General features: G+C 37.3%; 3 pseudogenes; all 3 read right to left on the reverse strand.

Annotated features, from left to right (window-relative positions):
• Window positions 1-1,265: 1,265 nt before the first annotated feature.
• Window positions 1,266-3,807, reverse strand: LOC113693281 (cell division cycle protein 48 homolog pseudogene; annotated as a pseudogene).
• A 4,972-nt stretch (window positions 3,808-8,779) lies between these two features.
• LOC140008793 (protein DETOXIFICATION 27-like) lies at window positions 8,780-13,868 on the reverse strand (annotated as a pseudogene).
• Window positions 13,869-17,848: 3,980 nt separating this feature from the next.
• Window positions 17,849-20,390, reverse strand: LOC140008794 (cell division cycle protein 48 homolog pseudogene; annotated as a pseudogene).
• Window positions 20,391-21,243: the final 853 nt, after the last annotated feature.

Raw genomic sequence — 21,243 nt, forward strand, 5'->3', positions numbered from 1 at the left:
TGAACACAGCAGACTTTGTACATGACTACAAACCAAGCAAATGCTAGACCAATGCAAAAGTAACAAAAAAAAAAATTCAGAAAACACCTCTGTTGTACCAATTATCGTGCCCTCGATAGATGCTAGGTAGTCTTTTTTTTTGTCGACACGATAACTTTTCTATTTTACTCATATTTTTACTTTATACTAAGGGAGAGGGAGTGAGTCCAAATAGACCAAAGGGAGAACTCGAATAGGACTGAACTACCATCGGACCAAACGAATGCCTTTATATCCACTAGTGAAATTTTTAGAAAATCTTAGAGATGAATGCAAGTCAAGTAATTCGATCCCTTGACCTACATCCAAGAAGAGTTTTAAGACTCTTCCTGACGGCCAACTATCCTAAAGGTAGTTGGTTAGACACTAGGTAGTCAAGTGAGGAGAGGAGAATGTCAAACAGACTTAGCTCTCACCTATGACCTCCCATAAAACAGAATTATGCTAGTAAAACCGTGTGAAGAATCTATTGTCAATTTTGGTTAGAATGACTTGTAAAAGAAACAGGATCAAAATCTAGATTGCTAGCTCAAAGAGAAGACAAAGAAGATTGATTTCTTTAAGCAAATACAGCCAACTAGTAGTGTCAATTTATTCCTAAATTCTCAGTGTAAAGAAAAACAACACTGACAATCTTGCATATTTTATTCTCTATTTCACTGATACACTTGATGAGCTATGGACAAATTTTACTGCAATTCCAATAATGTAAGTTTGGATATCACACTTGATACCTCATTTCCCCAATGCCTTATTGATAAATCATCACTTATAGGAATGTACAGCTTGGATAAAATAAATGGTTTCTGTAAAGTCATTGTAGACTTGTCTTATTACTCTTCCCTATGCACCCAAGTCATAATTTTACCAATGTTTAGCTGCCTGGATGAGCATTGCAAGGAGATTGAGCAACCTGCTGTGCAAGAAGGTATCAAAACAAAGTACTTGACAACTTTAATTCTGTTTTATAAAGCATGCATATATCCATTATAACCTAGCAACATCAACAACATTCATCAGCAGCCTCGAGACATATTACTGCGGCAATAAGTAAAACTGGGAAAAAAGATTGCAGAGTAATAAGCACTTAATGAACAATAATATAAGCTGAATAATAAGCATCTTTTGAAACCCATTTTACAAGGCAAAACTGGAGGGAAAAAAAAAGAATACAGTAAAGTACGTAGACGTTAAACATTGCAGAGTAATCAATCAGTAAAGACGTCCTAATAGTACAGTGCTTCTTCATCAGGCCCAGTGGCGGATGTTGAGAAAGGGTCAGATCCTGCAGCTCCTGCACTGGTCGCAGAGAATCGGAATTCTGCACCAATTCCTCTAGACTGCTGCAATGTATGGGCAAATGCTTCATACTTACGTATGTCAGCATCACTAACACTCCTACGAGCGAACTTCATTGATTCCTCAAAGTGGGCAGCCTTAATTTCAGAAATTTCATACGAACCATCATCTTCCATGGCCTCAGGATTATCTCCTCTCATCTTTCTCTCAATATCTGTCTCGATATCCTGTCTGATAGCATATTTGCATGCACGTTGACATATTTCTGTAATATCAGCGCCGCTGAATCCTTCAGTGTGCTTGGCAAGTTCCCTCAAGTGTACATGATGAGAAACAGGAGATTTCCTAAGGCATGCCTTGAAAATTTGATGTCTGGAACCTTCATCAGGGAGAGGGATATAGATTAGTTGATCAAGACGGCCAGGCCGCAGAAGTGCAGGGTCAATAATATCAGGCCTGTTTGTCGCACCAATGATGAAAACAGTTTTCTTTGCATTCATTCCGTCCATCTCAGTCAGAAGTTGATTCAAAACTCTATCAGCAGCACCTCCAGCATCTCCTACACTACTACCTCTCTGAGTGGCTATTGAATCCAGTTCATCAAAGAAGAGCACACATGGTGCAGATTGGCGAGCCTTGTCAAATAAATCTCTGACGTTGGCCTCAGCCTCTCCAAACCACATGCTAAGCAATTCAGGTCCCTTGATGCTTATGAAGTTGGCTTGACACTCATTGGCAATGGCCTTCGCCAGCAAAGTTTTGCCACAACCTGGTGGACCGTAGAAAAGAACTCCCTTTGATGGAGACATGCCAAACTTCTCGAACTTCTCAGGATGCTCCACTGGATATTGAACAGTCTCTTGGAGCTCTTGCTTCACATTCTCAAGGCCTCCAACATCGTCCCAGCTGACATTCGGAACTTCCACCAGAGTTTCACGCAGAGCAGAGGGATTTATTGTCCCAAGTGCACTCTGCAAGTGGTCATTCGTTACAGCCATTGAGTTGAGTATTTCTACATCAATAGTCTCATCTTCTAGGTCAATCACATCCATCTTCTCCCTGATGCACTGTAGCGCAGCCTCAGTGCACAAAGCTGCTAAGTCAGCACCAACAAAACCATGAGTATTCTTGGAAATCTTTTCCAAATCCACGTCTTCAGCGAGCTTCATGTTCTTGGTATGAATATGAAGAACTTCCAGCCGTCCAACTTCATCTGGAACACCGATGTCTATTTCTCTATCAAATCTTCCAAACCGTCTCAAAGCAGGATCAATGCTATTTGGGCGGTTAGTAGCACCAATAACAATGACATGGGCACGGGATTTGAGCCCATCCATAAGTGTCAAGAGCTGCGAGACAATTCTTCTCTCAACTTCTCCCCCCGTCTTCTCTCGCTTAGGAGCAATGGAATCTATTTCATCAAGAAAGATAATTGATGGAGCATTCGTCTCAGCTTCCTCAAATGCTTTTCTAAGATTGCCTTCGCTTTCTCCTGCCATCTTTGACATTATTTCGGGTCCATTAATACAGAGGAAGAAAGCACCAGTTTCGTTAGCCACAGCTCTGGCTATCAAGGTCTTTCCAGTTCCTGGAGGACCGTAAAGCAGAATTCCCTTGGGGGGCTTCACGCCAATAGATTTAAAGAGCTGTGGATGCCTCAAAGGCAACTCCACAAGTTCACGAATTTGAGCCATCTGTTTACGAACTCCTCCAACATCATCATAACCGACCTCATCCAGCCGCTCCTCATCCTCCCGCCTCACAGGCTCTCCCTCCAAAAAGATCTCAGTATCAGGAGCAACAATACAGTACTCAGGAGGGTCAGTTTCAATGACCTTGAATTCGACGCTCCTCATTCCTCCCCTAACAAGAAAAAGGTCACCCTTCCTAACCGGACGATATGCCTCAGAGAAATAAGGCTGTAGATAAGCATCGAAAAGATTTCCAGTAATCCCTTCAATGGTGTCATCAATGGGTAGTATGTGAACTCTGCTCCCATATTTTACATCAGGGCATTCGTGGACGAAAACCACATCTCCAAGCCTAACCCTGAGGTTTGACCTGACAACCTTGTTCATCCGAATCCTTGGTTCTTCACAATTGACATCCGCAACGGCAATGCAGATTGTATCTCTTCTTTTCTTCCCCTTGATCAAGATGGTATCTCCATGGAAAATCTTCAGCGTCTCCATGGTTTCCGGGTGCAGAGCCACCACAGAGTTATCATCATCGATTGCTTCATCAACCAGAAGCCTGTGTGGCGATTTCTTCCTCTCTAAAATCGCTGTACTGAAATCCCTCTTCGTTTCTTGATTACTCATGGCTGCTGTGCTAATTATCACACTAATTCTGTTGAATTAAATTGGAGTGAAATATTTGATGGGATGGATCGATGCTATATATAGGCAATGGGGACTCCCTTTCCTTGTTGGAAAAGTAGTCCTTTCCGTTTCTAACTGGTGTTTCTGCAGCAGATCAACTACACAGTCCTTCCAATTTTCAAATTCAGTTCCCAACTTGAAAAGGTTTTTCACTTTCCTTTTTCTATCCTTTTTCCCGAAGTCTTTAGCATTCCTATTTTCTTTTCCATTGTGTATAGAGTTTCCTAGTGTTATCATTATTATTATTTTTACGAGTTTCCTTGGGAATTTCAGTTATTTGGAGGATTCAAACTAGTTCTACAATTTCAAGGCATTATTAACACAAAAAAAAATCTATAGAAGTTTATGCCAACAAGTGTAGATGGGGATGCAAGTGATTTTTTAAAACTTCAAGGTGGTTAAGTGATACTGCCAAAAATTTTAGGGGAAATTACTAAAATTATCCCTAGTACAAATACTCACAACTAGTTGAAGATTTTTTTCACACCTCTGTATAATTGTGGTTGAACTATTCCATATAAAAGAACTTGTAATGCATTTGATTTCTGATAAAAATAATGGCAAAAGTTTTTGCATTCTAGTTTCGTCAAGTTACTCTTTTTTTTCACCAACAAAATTTTTGCTGTGGATTCACCAAAAATAATGAAAAAAAAATTCTATAGATGACTCAAAGGGTTTCTTTCACTTCTCAAATTGGTACAGCAAAAATTACTCACTTGGCATCCCTTGTGGAGCTGCATTTTTGCTTCTTTCAAATTCACTACTGTTCTTTAGCCAGTGAATCTAATTTTTGGGTACTCTTTGTGGTGTTAAATCAACTTTTGGCACTTATATCTTGTGACAGCCCCACCTTCCCCTAAGGCGAACCAAAGGGTACGGCGGGCCGTCTGCCCAACTCTCACCGGGACTCAGTCGTTCACTACAATTCTTTTAAATGAAATCGAAATAAAATCACAAGAATAAATAGGACAACGATCCAAAACTTAAAGCGGAACTTATATATATTGCCAATCCAAAAGAGAGTATGTACATCGAATATGCAAAGGTTCTCAATCCTTCGTACGTCCGGCCCGTGCCAAGCACTGGGGCGAGAACCATTAAAAAAAAACAAAAAAAAACAAAAGAACTAGACTAGGCTAGTCTATGCTCTCATCCTGCTCGCCATCCCCTGTTAAGAAAAACAAAACTAAAGGGGTGAACTAAAAGCTCAGTGAGGTTCCGAACACATAATCAAAGAGTCATTTCAATACATGAAACATGGAGTATCAATAATTCAAGAAACATTTACAACGGAAAGCGATAGTAACACATTCATTAAAAGGATACGGGCTCACTGGGAGCCGTAAATTCGTTCGTTCGTTCGTTCTCCTGACATTTTCCCTTATTCCTTCATTCTTTTGAAGATTGCATTTTTGTAAGTAAAACCCTCGTTCGTTCTTTCGTTTCATTCACCCCTTTCCTGGCCTTTGGCCAGGCTCCACCAACCTACAAGGTAATACTTGAATATACCAACGTTCACACCCAGCGTCACCATATCACCCGACCGAGTCCGCTTCTGGCTCGAGTCGATCGGTAACGAAGGGCAGGATTCAATTCAGCCAGAAGGCTTACATTCATGCACAACTAATCATTCGTTCAATCATTAAATCATTGAAAAGTTCATACGTATTTAGGTCGAGTGCGATGAAGTACACACTCGCCTAGAAAACTTATTTTGAAAATCATTGCAAGTACTAAACACATCATCAAACAATAACACAAGTCATGGAGTCAAGAATAATATAGCAAACAAGGAACACTCACCTATGTATGCAAAACAACTTGCAAAATATCCTTCCGGATATTATCCTTAGTCACCGAGAAAACCTAAAGTTAACGAGACAGAATATTTCAGTTCATCTAGCACAAATAATTAGGTATTTAAAGTGAAATGAGGACATTTAGACCCGTAGACAAAATAGTTAGGGTTTCGTAGACCAAATGTAAAACCAAACTCAAAAGAATTATAAAATTTTCTAATGTAAACACTTGAACCAAAGACAAGTCAGAATCCAACTAGATAGACTAAGAAATACTGTTTTCGGAATCGTTTATATGGTTCAAAATCATTTCATATTCAAGTAGATATTATAGACTTCATGAAAAAGAGAGAAGATAAAAATACCCAAAAAAACTCTAAACCATTCCTCTTTATTTGGTAAGAGTAAGTAAACATTTGGAGTTTTTAATTTAAGAAAGATCATGTTTTAAGATGAAAAACGGTTATAGTATTTGCCAAACAAAAATATACAAGTTCAAATAGATACTTAGCCCTCGAGCGAAAATTTGGGCAACACGCCCTTTGTATTTTCCTATTTCCAGCCATTTATGGTTTCATTCTTTTTCTCAATCAAACCAAGGTTACCCACAACACAAATTCATTTCAATAGCCGTTCCATAGGCTCAAAACAATACAAGTATAGAAATCGAGCTAATAACAAATGCGGAAATGAAACTTAACAAAAGACAGATTTGACGGGTTTTCCGTAACGGACACATCCGACGCTACGCTTATCGGATTGGAATGTAATTTATACCGTTTCGAAGCTAAGACAGAGGGTTACAATTTTGATAAAGACCACTCAGTCAAGTTCTCACCCTAACTAGGTCAAATATACCAAAACAACTCCAGATTTTCCAGGTCAAAGTGTACTACGGCAGTCCTGACTTATTCAGTCATATCTCAACACCTACAACTCCAATTCAAGTGATTCCAAAGCCATTTGAAAGATAAGATACAAGTCTATAAGTCTTAAGAAGACATTGACAGCCAAATCAGTAGTATTCCTGGTCAAAACAACCAATTACAGAAGCTGAGTAGTATGTTCGGATAGAAACAGGGCAGCAAGGGTATTTTAGTCTTTTCACAGGCTACGTTGCTCCGATTGAGCTGAAATTTTGTAGGCTATTATAAAATATCATTATCTACAACTTTCATGTTTTGTGCTAAGGCCAATTCGACCTCTAACTATGGGTAACAGAACCGGGCAGAACCAAGCAGTCATAAGTTTCATTTCTGGAATTTTAAGAAATCCATGCACTCCAATGCTAATCTTCTTATTTTTGGCTTGATTCACCACCTCAACCTCCTAGACAAGCTTGTATACACTATATACCATCCACACAAAAAGAAACATGACTGAACAACACAAAACCCTACCTTACTAATTCACCCAAAATCATCACAACTACTTGTATAGTTACCAATTTAATCAAAACTTGAGTTGTATAGTAACTTGAGCAAGAATAAAAGCACCAAAGATAAGGGATAGCCAATACCTCAATAAAGATGGTAGCGTAGAGTTTTCCTCTCCAAAATCACTCCACCAAAGCCTTTAAATCTCCTTAGTGAGCAAGTTTTATGGAGTAGTTGGTACAAACTTTGATTGGAACTCAAGATTCAAGCACAAGCTGAAGTTGGAGTTGAAGGTTTCTCTCTTGTTTTTTCCCTCCCCTAAAATTTCGGCCAAACTCAAGAAAAATGAAAGAAAATGGAGCCAAGAAGAAGATAAAAAGGAAGGAAAATGTCTTGGTCAAAGGTCTTGGTCAAGACCTTGGTTGGATTTGTGACACATGGCTTAATCGCAAATATGTCCACCAAAATATCTGTAAGGCCCGAAAACAACCAATCGAAAAGCCAATCGATAAGCAATTAAAAGATCACAAATGTAATAGTAAGTAAATAAAAAGAAAAGGATTGCAAACCAATTAACTACCTAACTCCTCTTGAGTTTGTAGATTAATTGAAACAAGTTAGTTCAAGTTGATGAATTACAATCACTCTTGTGTACAAAAGAAAGTTCACCTCCTCCTTACCCCGAACTCCACTCGGTCAAGTCAGGACGTTTTACTATCCCTCAGGACAACCCTCACAGAGTTACATTCATTAAAGATTCACTCACAAATGAAAAGCTTACAAAGAACCTCACACCAGTAAGACTACAAATCTTCTTTTTGGAGTATTTTCTCACTAAAAGCTCTCTAGATCTTTTGTATCTTCAGTGTGCCAAAGTTGTTTGAAGTGTCTGACCAACCACTATTTATATAGGACCAAGAAAGTGCCTCATTAATGTTTCCAACGGATAGAAAGTAGCTGAACAGTCAACTAGCCGTTGGTAGTGTCGGACGTCCAATAGCCCTGTTTTATGTGTCCAACAGCAGGCAGTGAGTTTCAGAGATTTTCTTCAATTCTTTCGGACGTCCGGTGCAAGCTCTTTGTGCGTCCGACAGCAAACAAAAAGATTTGAGAAATTATCTTGTTTCTATCGGACGTCCGGTAGAGACATATTCAGCGTCCGATAGTTTCGTCGACTTTGAAGGATCCTATCGGACGTCCGAAGCATGCGTCCGAAGTTGTGCAATGATTATCGGACGTCCGATCCTGACTTCTTGAGCGTCCGACAGCTTCAGCATACTTTATCATCTTTCAATTGTACTTGATCTTTGGAACTAATTTGCTTCATAACTGAATAGATCTTTTAAGAGACATTAGTAACATCCATTTGTTTTGTAAACATCAAAAGATAGGGATCAAGATCAACAATATCTCTCTTTTCCTTAGTCAATAATGGTGGCTGGCTTAAGGGTTAATTAAGAGCTAATTAGCTCAACTAAAACAAGGAGATTAAGGTAATAAAGTGGTGGTCAAGTGGTGTACTCACTTGGTAACAAACGGTACCCGTCGGTTCGAGCTGATTTTCTTAACTCACACGTATTAGGGTTTTTTTTCTTTCTATTCACTAACTTTATATCATTGCTTCTAATCACATATTATTTCTCACCTAAAAGTCACTCTTAAGCACCAAATTTAATTCTCGCTCCGTACCAGATAATTACACTACGGATACACGAAAAACCCTATTTCACTTCGATTTGAAATCGAAAAGGAAAACCCTAATTTCCTATGATCATTGGCATTTTTCTAGGGTGATTGATTAGTAAGATGGTATAGAATAATATTTTTCAAATAATTTTCAAATAAAAGGAAATTTTCAAGAAATATATAAGGAATTTGCAAGTCCTCACATATCTGCCCATTTCTGGACATGCAGACTTGTCTTGATTGCCTGTGAAAATTCAATAATAAAGGTACTTAGGTAAAAGATCAATCAAATTATTTTCTTCTTGTAGGAAATTTATGAGATGAATTTGTTAAATAATATTAAAGTATTCATACCTCCTTTTCCCAGTTGCATCTAATGGTAATGATGGCCAATGTTACAGTTTGAATTGCAGTTCCACCAAAAATGATTCCTACCCAGATTCCCTACACAAAAGTATCAATAAAATAAGATAGGTTTAATATTTCGTACCCTGACAGTGTATATACTGTCAACATTATATAAATGACAACTATACAAAATTTGAATATAAAATTTAACTTTTGCACATATATCATGGATCCAATGGTGGGAGTGTATACTATCAGCATATATAAGGTTTACTTAATAAGATAATCTGTTCATTTAAGTAGCAAAGTTTTTTTTTCTATATTCTTCACTCATTGTTCATCATTCAAATGCGAAAAATTGTAATATTGCCCAAGAAAAATTACCATTACTCCTTGCTTGAAAACCAACCCATCAATACTCCAAGTGGTACTCCAACCAAATAATAGCAACCCAAATTTATGTATGCCACGTGTGATTGCCATCCAGATCCAACAGCAACTCCTGTATGGTTACAAGAAATTTATTTTTATTTATTTTTGACAAATTAAGATCAGATTAAAATTAAGAAACTGATGACATTTTTCCCCATGAGTATGATATAGTTTACCAGAAAGAACTGGTTGAACACTATTGAGGAGAACTGTGAAAGCCAGGAGTAGTGATAGCTTGTTTACTTCTTCCAGCAATGGATTGCCGGTTCTGAATATTAATGCCATTTCATTGTGGAATAATCTTATTAGTAACCAAAAAAATTGACCAACTGCTATTGATTCTGTCACTGCTACTATAGTAGCAAACTTGGCTTTTTTCCATTGCCTGCTCCTAGATCATTTGCAACTCTAACTCTGTGCAAACCAAAATTGAAAAAAAAATTATTCTATTGATTTGTAGCTTTTATTTGGTGGATCAAAAATCACAAAAACAAAATAAAAAAGGGATAATTTCACAAACCTCTCCTGAGGTTTATAACAATTGCAGTCACCTCCCCTTAAGCTTTAAAATTACACTTACCTCCCCTACTTTTACTGTTTAGGTAACTATATAGACCCAATATACTACATTTCTCTTCAAAAATCCTAATATACCCTTATTGACATAACAACAAAGAGAAAAAGTTAGTTTAATCACATACATTTTCTTTTTCTAAAACCACCACAAACATGCCACCATACCAAGCCAATTGAACAAACTATTATTTATAACTCAGTGTCCATTTCAAGTGATTTTAACAATATTTGCAGCTTTAGAATCATTTTGCTACCCATAGGCTGTCACTAAAAACTATGAGCTCAAATATAACCCCACTTAAAAAAACCTAAAAGCTTGCCTGCAACTTTCTCAACCTACTAGCAATAGCTAATCTAGCCCATCACCACCTACATGGATACTAGGAGCAATGTCACCATGACCCAAAGAATAACCCATTATTACTCCATAAACCTCAATTAGGACTAATCCTATCTCCATTAAAAAAAAACCATTGTTCATAGTAGCAAATCAAAAATAGAAAGTTGCATTTTTCATTTTTGTTTTTCATTTTTTCGGAAATAAATTCAGTTATGGATATCTATTAAATTTTTTATGGATATCTAATAAAATTTTTTTGAATAAATAGACACAACAATATACCAATCATCCGGTCCCTCTTACTTTCAGCTATTGGTTTCAAATTTATTCTTTATATTTGCCATCCTCTCCTTATTTAATTTGATAATGAAGAAATTGTTTTTTTTTGTTCTTTGCTCTCTATTGAATCAGCATTTGCTAATATTTGCTATAGAATGTGAAGAAAGAAAGGAATCAAGTAATAAGATAAGAAGAAAAGAGATGACAAAATTTGGAATAGACATTGGAAATGAGAGAGAATGGTGGTGAGCACGGTGGTTTAGGTGGTGGTTATGAATCTAGTGATACATAATATGGGATGAAGGAAAGGAATTAGAAAGAGAAGTGAAAGGAGGCTACTACAGATTATACGACAATTGGAAATGTTTTGCTGATTGTAGTGGTATGGTATTTTTCTTTATGAATCAACTAATTAAATGAAGGACATTCTAGTAATTTTGTTGCACCAAGGGAGATCAATGTAATTATGTAAACCTAAGGGGAGCTGAGTAAAATTGTCAAAAACCTCAAGGGAGGTTTCTGAAATTATCCCAATAAAAAATGGCAATTAAGAGTACCCTGTTCCTGTGAAGAATCCAATTGGAATCATGCTCTCCCACTCATTGATATTCATGCTGAAAATTGAGATTAAAAACAATGTAAATGATGGTTCCTAAACATATTTTGTATCAATAAACATGTTTCGTTGCAAATGCAGCCAACAAGAATTGAATTTAGCAAACATGGCTTTGTGAGAGCTTAGCGGAATTTCCTTACCATATAGATAAAGCATCAAAAGCAACTTCTATGTTGGCAACAAGTCCTGTAATTAGTATTAGTATTTGGAAATACTAATTCTCCAAGCTGTTCCATTCAACAATCGAATTGAAGTAAGGAAAAAAAAAATTGCAAAATTCCTTTTTTCTTTAATAATGATAAATGAGAATGAGGATCATAAGAATTACAACTAGTGGCGGAGTAAGAAACTGAAAATTTCATACAAGGCAGTGATAATGAGGAGAGAGTTTGGTGTAAACATTTGTTTCAACTTTATAAACTTTCATTTTTTTATCTTTATAAAAATTATATTTGCTTTAACTGCCCAAATAAAGATCCATATGCATTGTTTGCTTTAACTATTTAAGCATACTTTTCAATGCAACCAGTCCTAAACATTATATTGACCAATATCACAATTATTTCAAGAACAAAGTTAAAACATAAGTTTGTTTTAGCAATAAAAATTTTATATAAAATGCATTCACTATAAATACTATGCAGTTCTCTATTGCACACGTATCTAGTGTGTATTTAGCACTAGTAACAATAGTAAGTAAAGTATCAATATGTGCATATTGCTAAGTGACAATCCCAAAATCATACCAAATAAAAATAATTTTTTCTAACATTCCTTCCACAACTTTTGGCCAGACAATAAAAGTAATCTAAAACAAAATCAAAAGATTTGAGTCTTAGCATATCATTACACCACAAGAAACAGAAAGTTGAAGAAATTGCCAGAGACCCGAAAATGCTTCAAAAGAGAAGCCTGTCCATGTATATGATGGCACGCACCACAAATACTATAACCAAGCAAACCAAACACTGCATTAATCCACCAAGAAAAGCTCAAAGCAAGGGCTATTCCTGCCAATCCAAGCTGAAGCTTGATCACCACTAACCAATTCAACAGCAAATGCAGGATCAGAGCCAAAAACTGCACCCAGGCAATCACACTATTTTTCAGCTGGCTCTGCAGAAACCTCTGGAGGGGAAACTGAAAGGCGAAGCTGAAATGAAGCGGAATAAAACACAAACACACAATCCCAGAGAGCTCAGCCACATTTTGGGGCTGCCCCAAAAACTTCAAAATCGGCGTTGTGAAGATATACAAAGGCAATCATGTAACCACACAACACAAGAAAAGAACTACCCAAGAACGCTGCAGATATATGCCTAACATGAGATAGTTTTTCGCCCCAAACGCTTGTCCGCATAGAGTTTCAATGCACTAGCCATTCCCAACAGGAAATACATCAGAAGAAGTAGAATAAATAAACAAAATTTTTTAAAAAAACGAACGAATAAAGAAGGACTAATTATGGTTGACGATTTTTATATGTTTGTGATATGTAGATAGAAGGACTAATTAACATGTTAGAAACAACATTAGACAGGAACTTAAACCCTTAACTATTTAATATTGTAAAAGAACTACAATTTAGCTCAGATCATGAACATTGTGTTTTTTTCTTATGGATGGAGACTAATTATTTATATTAGAAAAAAAATTTCAAGTTAGTCATACTCACAGATCATGAACTTTTCGTCCTGAGAAAATTGTTTATGTTATGAGCAGTGTATAGTTAAGTTAAATTGCTTGTTACGTTAAATAATGTGCATTGGATGATATCAAATTAATAAAGAAGTTAAAGTAGCTCCTTTAGCACCCCACCCAAAAAAAAAGGAGCGTATAAATTGTGCATAATTGTTAGTCTAAATAATTACATTCTTTTATCTATTATCTTCAGAGCTTAATAAAACAAGCAGGGATGTATCTCAAATTGTTGCACTATGTCAAGGAATTATGTTTAAAAATAAATAAGCCAATCTCCTTTTACAAGTATAAATCCTATTTGCTGAGATGCAACAAACATATTATTTTTTAGAATGACAAAAAAGCAAAAAAAAAAAATTCTTATAAAGAACAAGATGATAATATTTAAGTTAAAATTGTAATACCGATTAGTGATGACGATATTAAAAAAGATTGGTGATTTAATGATGAATATTAACTACTAAACTTGAATTGTAAATCAGTTTACACTCAAATGGTCCAAATTAACCATCGCATTCAACACTCATGCTACTAAACAAAAATTCATAGTAAGATTTTTATACACACTTTCTGAAATTTGTGACAAAATTATATCCACAATATATGTATATATACGTTCAAAATTTGATAGAAACCACGTGAAATCCCATTAGTAACATTTTTTCCACATTATGCTTCGTTAAACCGGGAAAAAAAGTTTTGGTGGGAGGGGGGGGGGGGGTGGGTGGGAGGTTCAGAGGCCAAGTTTACCATTACCATGAATCAAAAATCGAGGGCAAGAATGACATTGCCTGCCAGAGAAATCGCAGCGAGTTCAATGTTTCCAAGGTGGCCAGCAGAGGCTAGGGTGACGACAAACATAGTGTAGGAAGCAAGAAGAATGAAAATGGCAGGACCAACAATGCACCTAAGCTTCTTTGATTCAACCCGAAACTTCCTTGGAAAATTTTCAATCCCATGAATTTCTAGTAATGGTATGCTAGCAGCCTCTACCATTGTGGCCATAATTGATATTTAATAGCAAATTAAAGCGAAAGAAGATGGGAAGTTTTGGGCGGCAAACAATCTGGAATCAGTAACAATAACAACAAGAAGAACAAGAAGGTTGTTTGCTAAGAATTGATGCAAAAAATTGAAACATGGACCGGTTGATTGCTAATTCTTGATTCATGACTAATAGGTCAAGGTTTGAGGCGCCGGAAGAAACCATGTAGTATACTTTAATCTGCCTACATTGGTGTAGATTTATATGTTAGCCATATATTGGAAGGTAAGAAACAATAATGTTACAAAAAAGGAAGCTGATAAATTTATGTAGAAGTGGCCTTGTTTCTCTCCATCACTTCCTTAACAGAAAAACAATCTTGGAAGTGAAAGAGATTGGACCTTACTTCTGAGTTACCCAAGTAAAACAAAGCAAATAATCTCTCTATAGAAATAGAATATCAGTCTACTCAATTACCAAAAATCTTTGGTAACTTTTATAAGATTTACGGAAAATAGCCAATTTCATCCTTAAACATTTTTCTAATGCCAATGTTGTCTCTAAACTTTAGGTTTGGCAAATATGATCCTTAAACTTAATTTTCGAGTCCAATTAAATCCCTTTACTATAGTACCACCACCTAAAATCGGCCATGCTCCTACTTTATCAACCAAGAAAAGGTAATTTGGAAACTTTGATATCAATCCGATGAAGGCAAAGAAGAGGGGAGGGGAAAGGGCGACAGGATGGTGGCGGGTTTGGATTGGAGAGGTGGGCAACACGGTGGTGGGATTTGGAAAGGTGAGAGGAGATATCAAAGAAAGGTGAAAAGGCTGGTAGGGAGGGCTGAAGTTGGAAAGGGTAAAACCTAAATTAAAAGTTATTAAAAATACTCCAAAAGTTTCAAAAACAGCATTTAAAATATATCCAATTCATGCATACCCATTATTTTCGATTTACTTGTTTAATAATAGCCGGAGCCCCATAAATGAGGTTCCCAAAATATCTCTACTTTGCAGATAAATTAGCAGTCTAGTAGATTTTAAATGGTGGTGCCACTGTAAAGAGAGTTAATTAGACTCAAAAATTTTGTTTAAGAACCATATCGGCCAAAACTTAAGTCTAGGAACTAAATCAGCTTTAGTAAAAAATGTTCAAAGATGAAGTTGGTAATTAGCCCTGTAGTATCCTGCATCCGAAGTGGAAGGGAATGGAATGGGTTTAAGATCTTGAGTTGAATGGCTATAGAATAACTTGGATTAATCATTTTGGGTCAGTGAATTTCATGCCTAAAATACCCTGGGCCAACCTTGGACTTGAGCCGTGACGAGCCCTAACTTTTGATGGCCTTTGGTTTGATTCTTTATACGGTCAAAGAACCCTTCAACGCCAATGTATGGAATTCCATTTTCTCTCGCTAAATTGTATAGTTTATTGGTCGCCCCCACGGGATAAATCGAGCAGTCCGCTCTCCTTTTATAGGGTATGACGACCTTTTTGGCAATCAGGGTTCGAGTCCCACTATTAACGCGTTCGGGGGATGGGGCCTCTCCATCCGGATCGGAGTGGGATTAGTCGGGTCCCGTAAGGATTGACCCGGACACCCACTTCGTCAGAAAAAAAAAGTATAGTTTATTGGTCAAATTGTAAATTAATATGATTTATCATCTTAAATTAGACTATTTATTTGTAAGGAATTGGTAAGAGTTAATAATGTTAATTAGCGTTAATAATTACAAACGAAATTATCAAAAGCCAGAAAATTTTTGAAATTACAATTCCCTTCCGTTATTTTTTTTTCAAATTTTATTATGTAGAGTAGAGACAAACCTTGTTTGCCCCTCATTTTCTATATATAATGAACAATTCGAATTTTGGTAAACTATACAAATCGGCCAAGTTGTGCAAGATGCATTTTAGGATACCCGTATTATATTTGTTTAATTATTAAATTTTCGGTAAAAACATAAGGTCCAAAATTTAATTTTCAATCAATTTCACGTACTCAAATTCTATTTGAAAGTTGTATCAAAGGTTGCAAGTTTTATATTTTACACCAATAGGGAGTCAAGAAGCTGCCAGGCCGATTAGACAAGCATTGTAATGTCAAAGTCAAACAAAAACTAGAGTCCGGCTTCATTGCTGAATGGAAATTGTTGTTCCAGTGCTCATAATTCATCTCTGATAAAAAAACAATCAAGTTGTTCCAGTGCTGCCCAATAAAGTGGGGTTGGTTTGGTGGTCAAGAAAAGTTCTTAAAATTCCTTTCGTTATCAAATTCATAGAATTTTGGACTTGACAATTAGAAGTGGAAAAGGTTCTTTTAATGCGTTCTTGTATTGAGAGCGTGGGGAAAATATGGAAAGGAGTGTGAGGTAACAAAAAAAAAAAGGTAAATCTTTTATACACTAACAGTGTATACATTAGCGGGTCTCGATGCATGCCATATATACAAAATTTGATGTTTAAATTCAAATTTAGATGATGTGACATTCATCTAATCCTGTCAGTGTATATACTAACAATGTAGGAAAGATTAATCCAACAAAAAAAAAAAAATTTGTTCTTTTTGTAGACTTTTTTTGTAGTTAAACCAAAAAGGAACAAATCAAGTTTCTATTTACCATTTGAATTGACCGAAAAATCATGTTCATAGCAACTGGATCAGGGAAGACCAATGTTCCTTTAGACTTTGAAACTCAGCACAGCCCGTATGGTATGTTTTCTGAACACAGCAGACTTTGTACATGACTACAAACCAAGCAAATGCTAGACCAATGCAAAAGTAACAAAAAAAAAAATTCAGAAAACACCTCTGTTGTACCAATTATCGTGCCCTCGATAGATGCTAGGTAGTCTTTTTTTTTGTCGACACGATAACTTTTCTATTTTACTCATATTTTTACTTTATACTAAGGGAGAGGGAGTGAGTCCAAATAGACCAAAGGGAGAACTCGAATAGGACTGAACTACCATCGGACCAAACGAATGCCTTTATATCCACTAGTGAAATTTTTAGAAAATCTTAGAGATGAATGCAAGTCAAGTAATTCGATCCCTTGACCTACATCCAAGAAGAGTTTTAAGACTCTTCCTGACGGCCAACTATCCTAAAGGTAGTTGGTTAGACACTAGGTAGTCAAGTGAGGAGAGGAGAATGTCAAACAGACTTAGCTCTCACCTATGACCTCCCATAAAACAGAATTATGCTAGTAAAACCGTGTGAAGAATCTATTGTCAATTTTGGTTAGAATGACTTGTAAAAGAAACAGGATCAAAATCTAGATTGCTAGCTCAAAGAGAAGACAAAGAAGATTGATTTCTTTAAGCAAATACAGCCAACTAGTAGTGTCAATTTATTCCTAAATTCTCAGTGTAAAGAAAAACAACACTGACAATCTTGCATATTTTATTCTCTATTTCACTGATACACTTGATGAGCTATGGACAAATTTTACTGCAATTCCAATAATGTAAGTTTGGATATCACACTTGATACCTCATTTCCCCAATGCCTTATTGATAAATCATCACTTATAGGAATGTACAGCTTGGATAAAATAAATGGTTTCTGTAAAGTCATTGTAGACTTGTCTTATTACTCTTCCCTATGCACCCAAGTCATAATTTTACCAATGTTTAGCTGCCTGGATGAGCATTGCAAGGAGATTGAGCAACCTGCTGTGCAAGAAGGTATCAAAACAAAGTACTTGACAACTTTAATTCTGTTTTATAAAGCATGCATATATCCATTATAACCTAGCAACATCAACAACATTCATCAGCAGCCTCGAGACATATTACTGCGGCAATAAGTAAAACTGGGAAAAAAGATTGCAGAGTAATAAGCACTTAATGAACAATAATATAAGCTGAATAATAAGCATCTTTTGAAACCCATTTTACAAGGCAAAACTGGAGGGAAAAAAAAAGAATACAGTAAAGTACGTAGACGTTAAACATTGCAGAGTAATCAATCAGTAAAGACGTCCTAATAGTACAGTGCTTCTTCATCAGGCCCAGTGGCGGATGTTGAGAAAGGGTCAGATCCTGCAGCTCCTGCACTGGTCGCAGAGAATCGGAATTCTGCACCAATTCCTCTAGACTGCTGCAATGTATGGGCAAATGCTTCATACTTACGTATGTCAGCATCACTAACACTCCTACGAGCGAACTTCATTGATTCCTCAAAGTGGGCAGCCTTAATTTCAGAAATTTCATACGAACCATCATCTTCCATGGCCTCAGGATTATCTCCTCTCATCTTTCTCTCAATATCTGTCTCGATATCCTGTCTGATAGCATATTTGCATGCACGTTGACATATTTCTGTAATATCAGCGCCGCTGAATCCTTCAGTGTGCTTGGCAAGTTCCCTCAAGTGTACATGATGAGAAACAGGAGATTTCCTAAGGCATGCCTTGAAAATTTGATGTCTGGAACCTTCATCAGGGAGAGGGATATAGATTAGTTGATCAAGACGGCCAGGCCGCAGAAGTGCAGGGTCAATAATATCAGGCCTGTTTGTCGCACCAATGATGAAAACAGTTTTCTTTGCATTCATTCCGTCCATCTCAGTCAGAAGTTGATTCAAAACTCTATCAGCAGCACCTCCAGCATCTCCTACACTACTACCTCTCTGAGTGGCTATTGAATCCAGTTCATCAAAGAAGAGCACACATGGTGCAGATTGGCGAGCCTTGTCAAATAAATCTCTGACGTTGGCCTCAGCCTCTCCAAACCACATGCTAAGCAATTCAGGTCCCTTGATGCTTATGAAGTTGGCTTGACACTCATTGGCAATGGCCTTCGCCAGCAAAGTTTTGCCACAACCTGGTGGACCGTAGAAAAGAACTCCCTTTGATGGAGACATGCCAAACTTCTCGAACTTCTCAGGATGCTCCACTGGATATTGAACAGTCTCTTGGAGCTCTTGCTTCACATTCTCAAGGCCTCCAACATCGTCCCAGCTGACATTCGGAACTTCCACCAGAGTTTCACGCAGAGCAGAGGGATTTATTGTCCCAAGTGCACTCTGCAAGTGGTCATTCGTTACAGCCATTGAGTTGAGTATTTCTACATCAATAGTCTCATCTTCTAGGTCAATCACATCCATCTTCTCCCTGATGCACTGTAGCGCAGCCTCAGTGCACAAAGCTGCTAAGTCAGCACCAACAAAACCATGAGTATTCTTGGAAATCTTTTCCAAATCCACGTCTTCAGCGAGCTTCATGTTCTTGGTATGAATATGAAGAACTTCCAGCCGTCCAACTTCATCTGGAACACCGATGTCTATTTCTCTATCAAATCTTCCAAACCGTCTCAAAGCAGGATCAATGCTATTTGGGCGGTTAGTAGCACCAATAACAATGACATGGGCACGGGATTTGAGCCCATCCATAAGTGTCAAGAGCTGCGAGACAATTCTTCTCTCAACTTCTCCCCCCGTCTTCTCTCGCTTAGGAGCAATGGAATCTATTTCATCAAGAAAGATAATTGATGGAGCATTCGTCTCAGCTTCCTCAAATGCTTTTCTAAGATTGCCTTCGCTTTCTCCTGCCATCTTTGACATTATTTCGGGTCCATTAATACAGAGGAAGAAAGCACCAGTTTCGTTAGCCACAGCTCTGGCTATCAAGGTCTTTCCAGTTCCTGGAGGACCGTAAAGCAGAATTCCCTTGGGGGGCTTCACGCCAATAGATTTAAAGAGCTGTGGATGCCTCAAAGGCAACTCCACAAGTTCACGAATTTGAGCCATCTGTTTACGAACTCCTCCAACATCATCATAACCGACCTCATCCAGCCGCTCCTCATCCTCCCGCCTCACAGGCTCTCCCTCCAAAAAGATCTCAGTATCAGGAGCAACAATACAGTACTCAGGAGGGTCAGTTTCAATGACCTTGAATTCGACGCTCCTCATTCCTCCCCTAACAAGAAAAAGGTCACCCTTCCTAACCGGACGATATGCCTCAGAGAAATAAGGCTGTAGATAAGCATCGAAAAGATTTCCAGTAATCCCTTCAATGGTGTCATCAATGGGTAGTATGTGAACTCTGCTCCCATATTTTACATCAGGGCATTCGTGGACGAAAACCACATCTCCAAGCCTAACCCTGAGGTTTGACCTGACAACCTTGTTCATCCGAATCCTTGGTTCTTCACAATTGACATCCGCAACGGCAATGCAGATTGTATCTCTTCTTTTCTTCCCCTTGATCAAGATGGTATCTCCATGGAAAATCTTCAGCGTCTCCATGGTTTCCGGGTGCAGAGCCACCACAGAGTTATCATCATCGATTGCTTCATCAACCAGAAGCCTGTGTGGCGATTTCTTCCTCTCTAAAATCGCTGTACTGAAATCCCTCTTCGTTTCTTGATTACTCATGGCTGCTGTGCTAATTATCACACTAATTCTGTTGAATTAAATTGGAGTGAAATATTTGATGGGATGGATCGATGCTATATATAGGCAATGGGGACTCCCTTTCCTTGTTGGAAAAGTAGTCCTTTCCGTTTCTAACTGGTGTTTCTGCAGCAGATCAACTACACAGTCCTTCCAATTTTCAAATTCAGTTCCCAACTTGAAAAGGTTTTTCACTTTCCTTTTTCTATCCTTTTTCCCGAAGTCTTTAGCATTCCTATTTTCTTTTCCATTGTGTATAGAGTTTCCTAGTGTTATCATTATTATTATTTTTACGAGTTTCCTTGGGAATTTCAGTTATTTGGAGGATTCAAACTAGTTCTACAATTTCAAGGCATTATTAACACAAAAAAAAATCTATAGAAGTTTATGCCAACAAGTGTAGATGTGGGGCTCTTTTGCCCTTTTATTTTGGGGGTTTTTTTAAAAATAAAAAAATGAAAAGGAAAATTCCCGTTATCATTGCGTTTGAGCTTAATTTAGGTCAAATTTCATTCTTCCCATTATAGTTTGTTGGCAGATTTGGAAGGCAAGAAATAAAGTAATGTTTGAGGGCGCCCAAACGAGGTCTTCTGCCATTTGTCATGCCATTTTTTCAGGAATACAGTCCATGGTCGGAATTCAATTTAAACAAGGTTTTCGAGTACATTCATTTCATCATTTATATGATTTGTTGTATTCATCTAATGTTGGCGTTGCATACAAACTTGTTTGTTGGGAAAATAAGCAATCAAGTCGATACATTCTTAATACAGATGGCTGTTCAAAGGGTAATCCAGGAGTAGATGAAGGCGGTGGGGTTCTTCAGGATTCAAAGGGCATGCCTCTGATTGGGTTTTCGGCATATCTTGGAGAAACTACATATCTTCGTGCAAAGGTTAGGGCCCTCCTTATTGGTCTTCAAATATGTGTACATAAGGGTTTTGGAAATCTATATGTGCAATCGGATTCTTTGGTATTAGTTG

The sequence above is a fragment of the Coffea arabica genome, chromosome 6c (genome assembly GCF_036785885.1).
Source record: "Coffea arabica cultivar ET-39 chromosome 6c, Coffea Arabica ET-39 HiFi, whole genome shotgun sequence".
Taxonomy (NCBI): domain Eukaryota; kingdom Viridiplantae; phylum Streptophyta; class Magnoliopsida; order Gentianales; family Rubiaceae; genus Coffea; species Coffea arabica.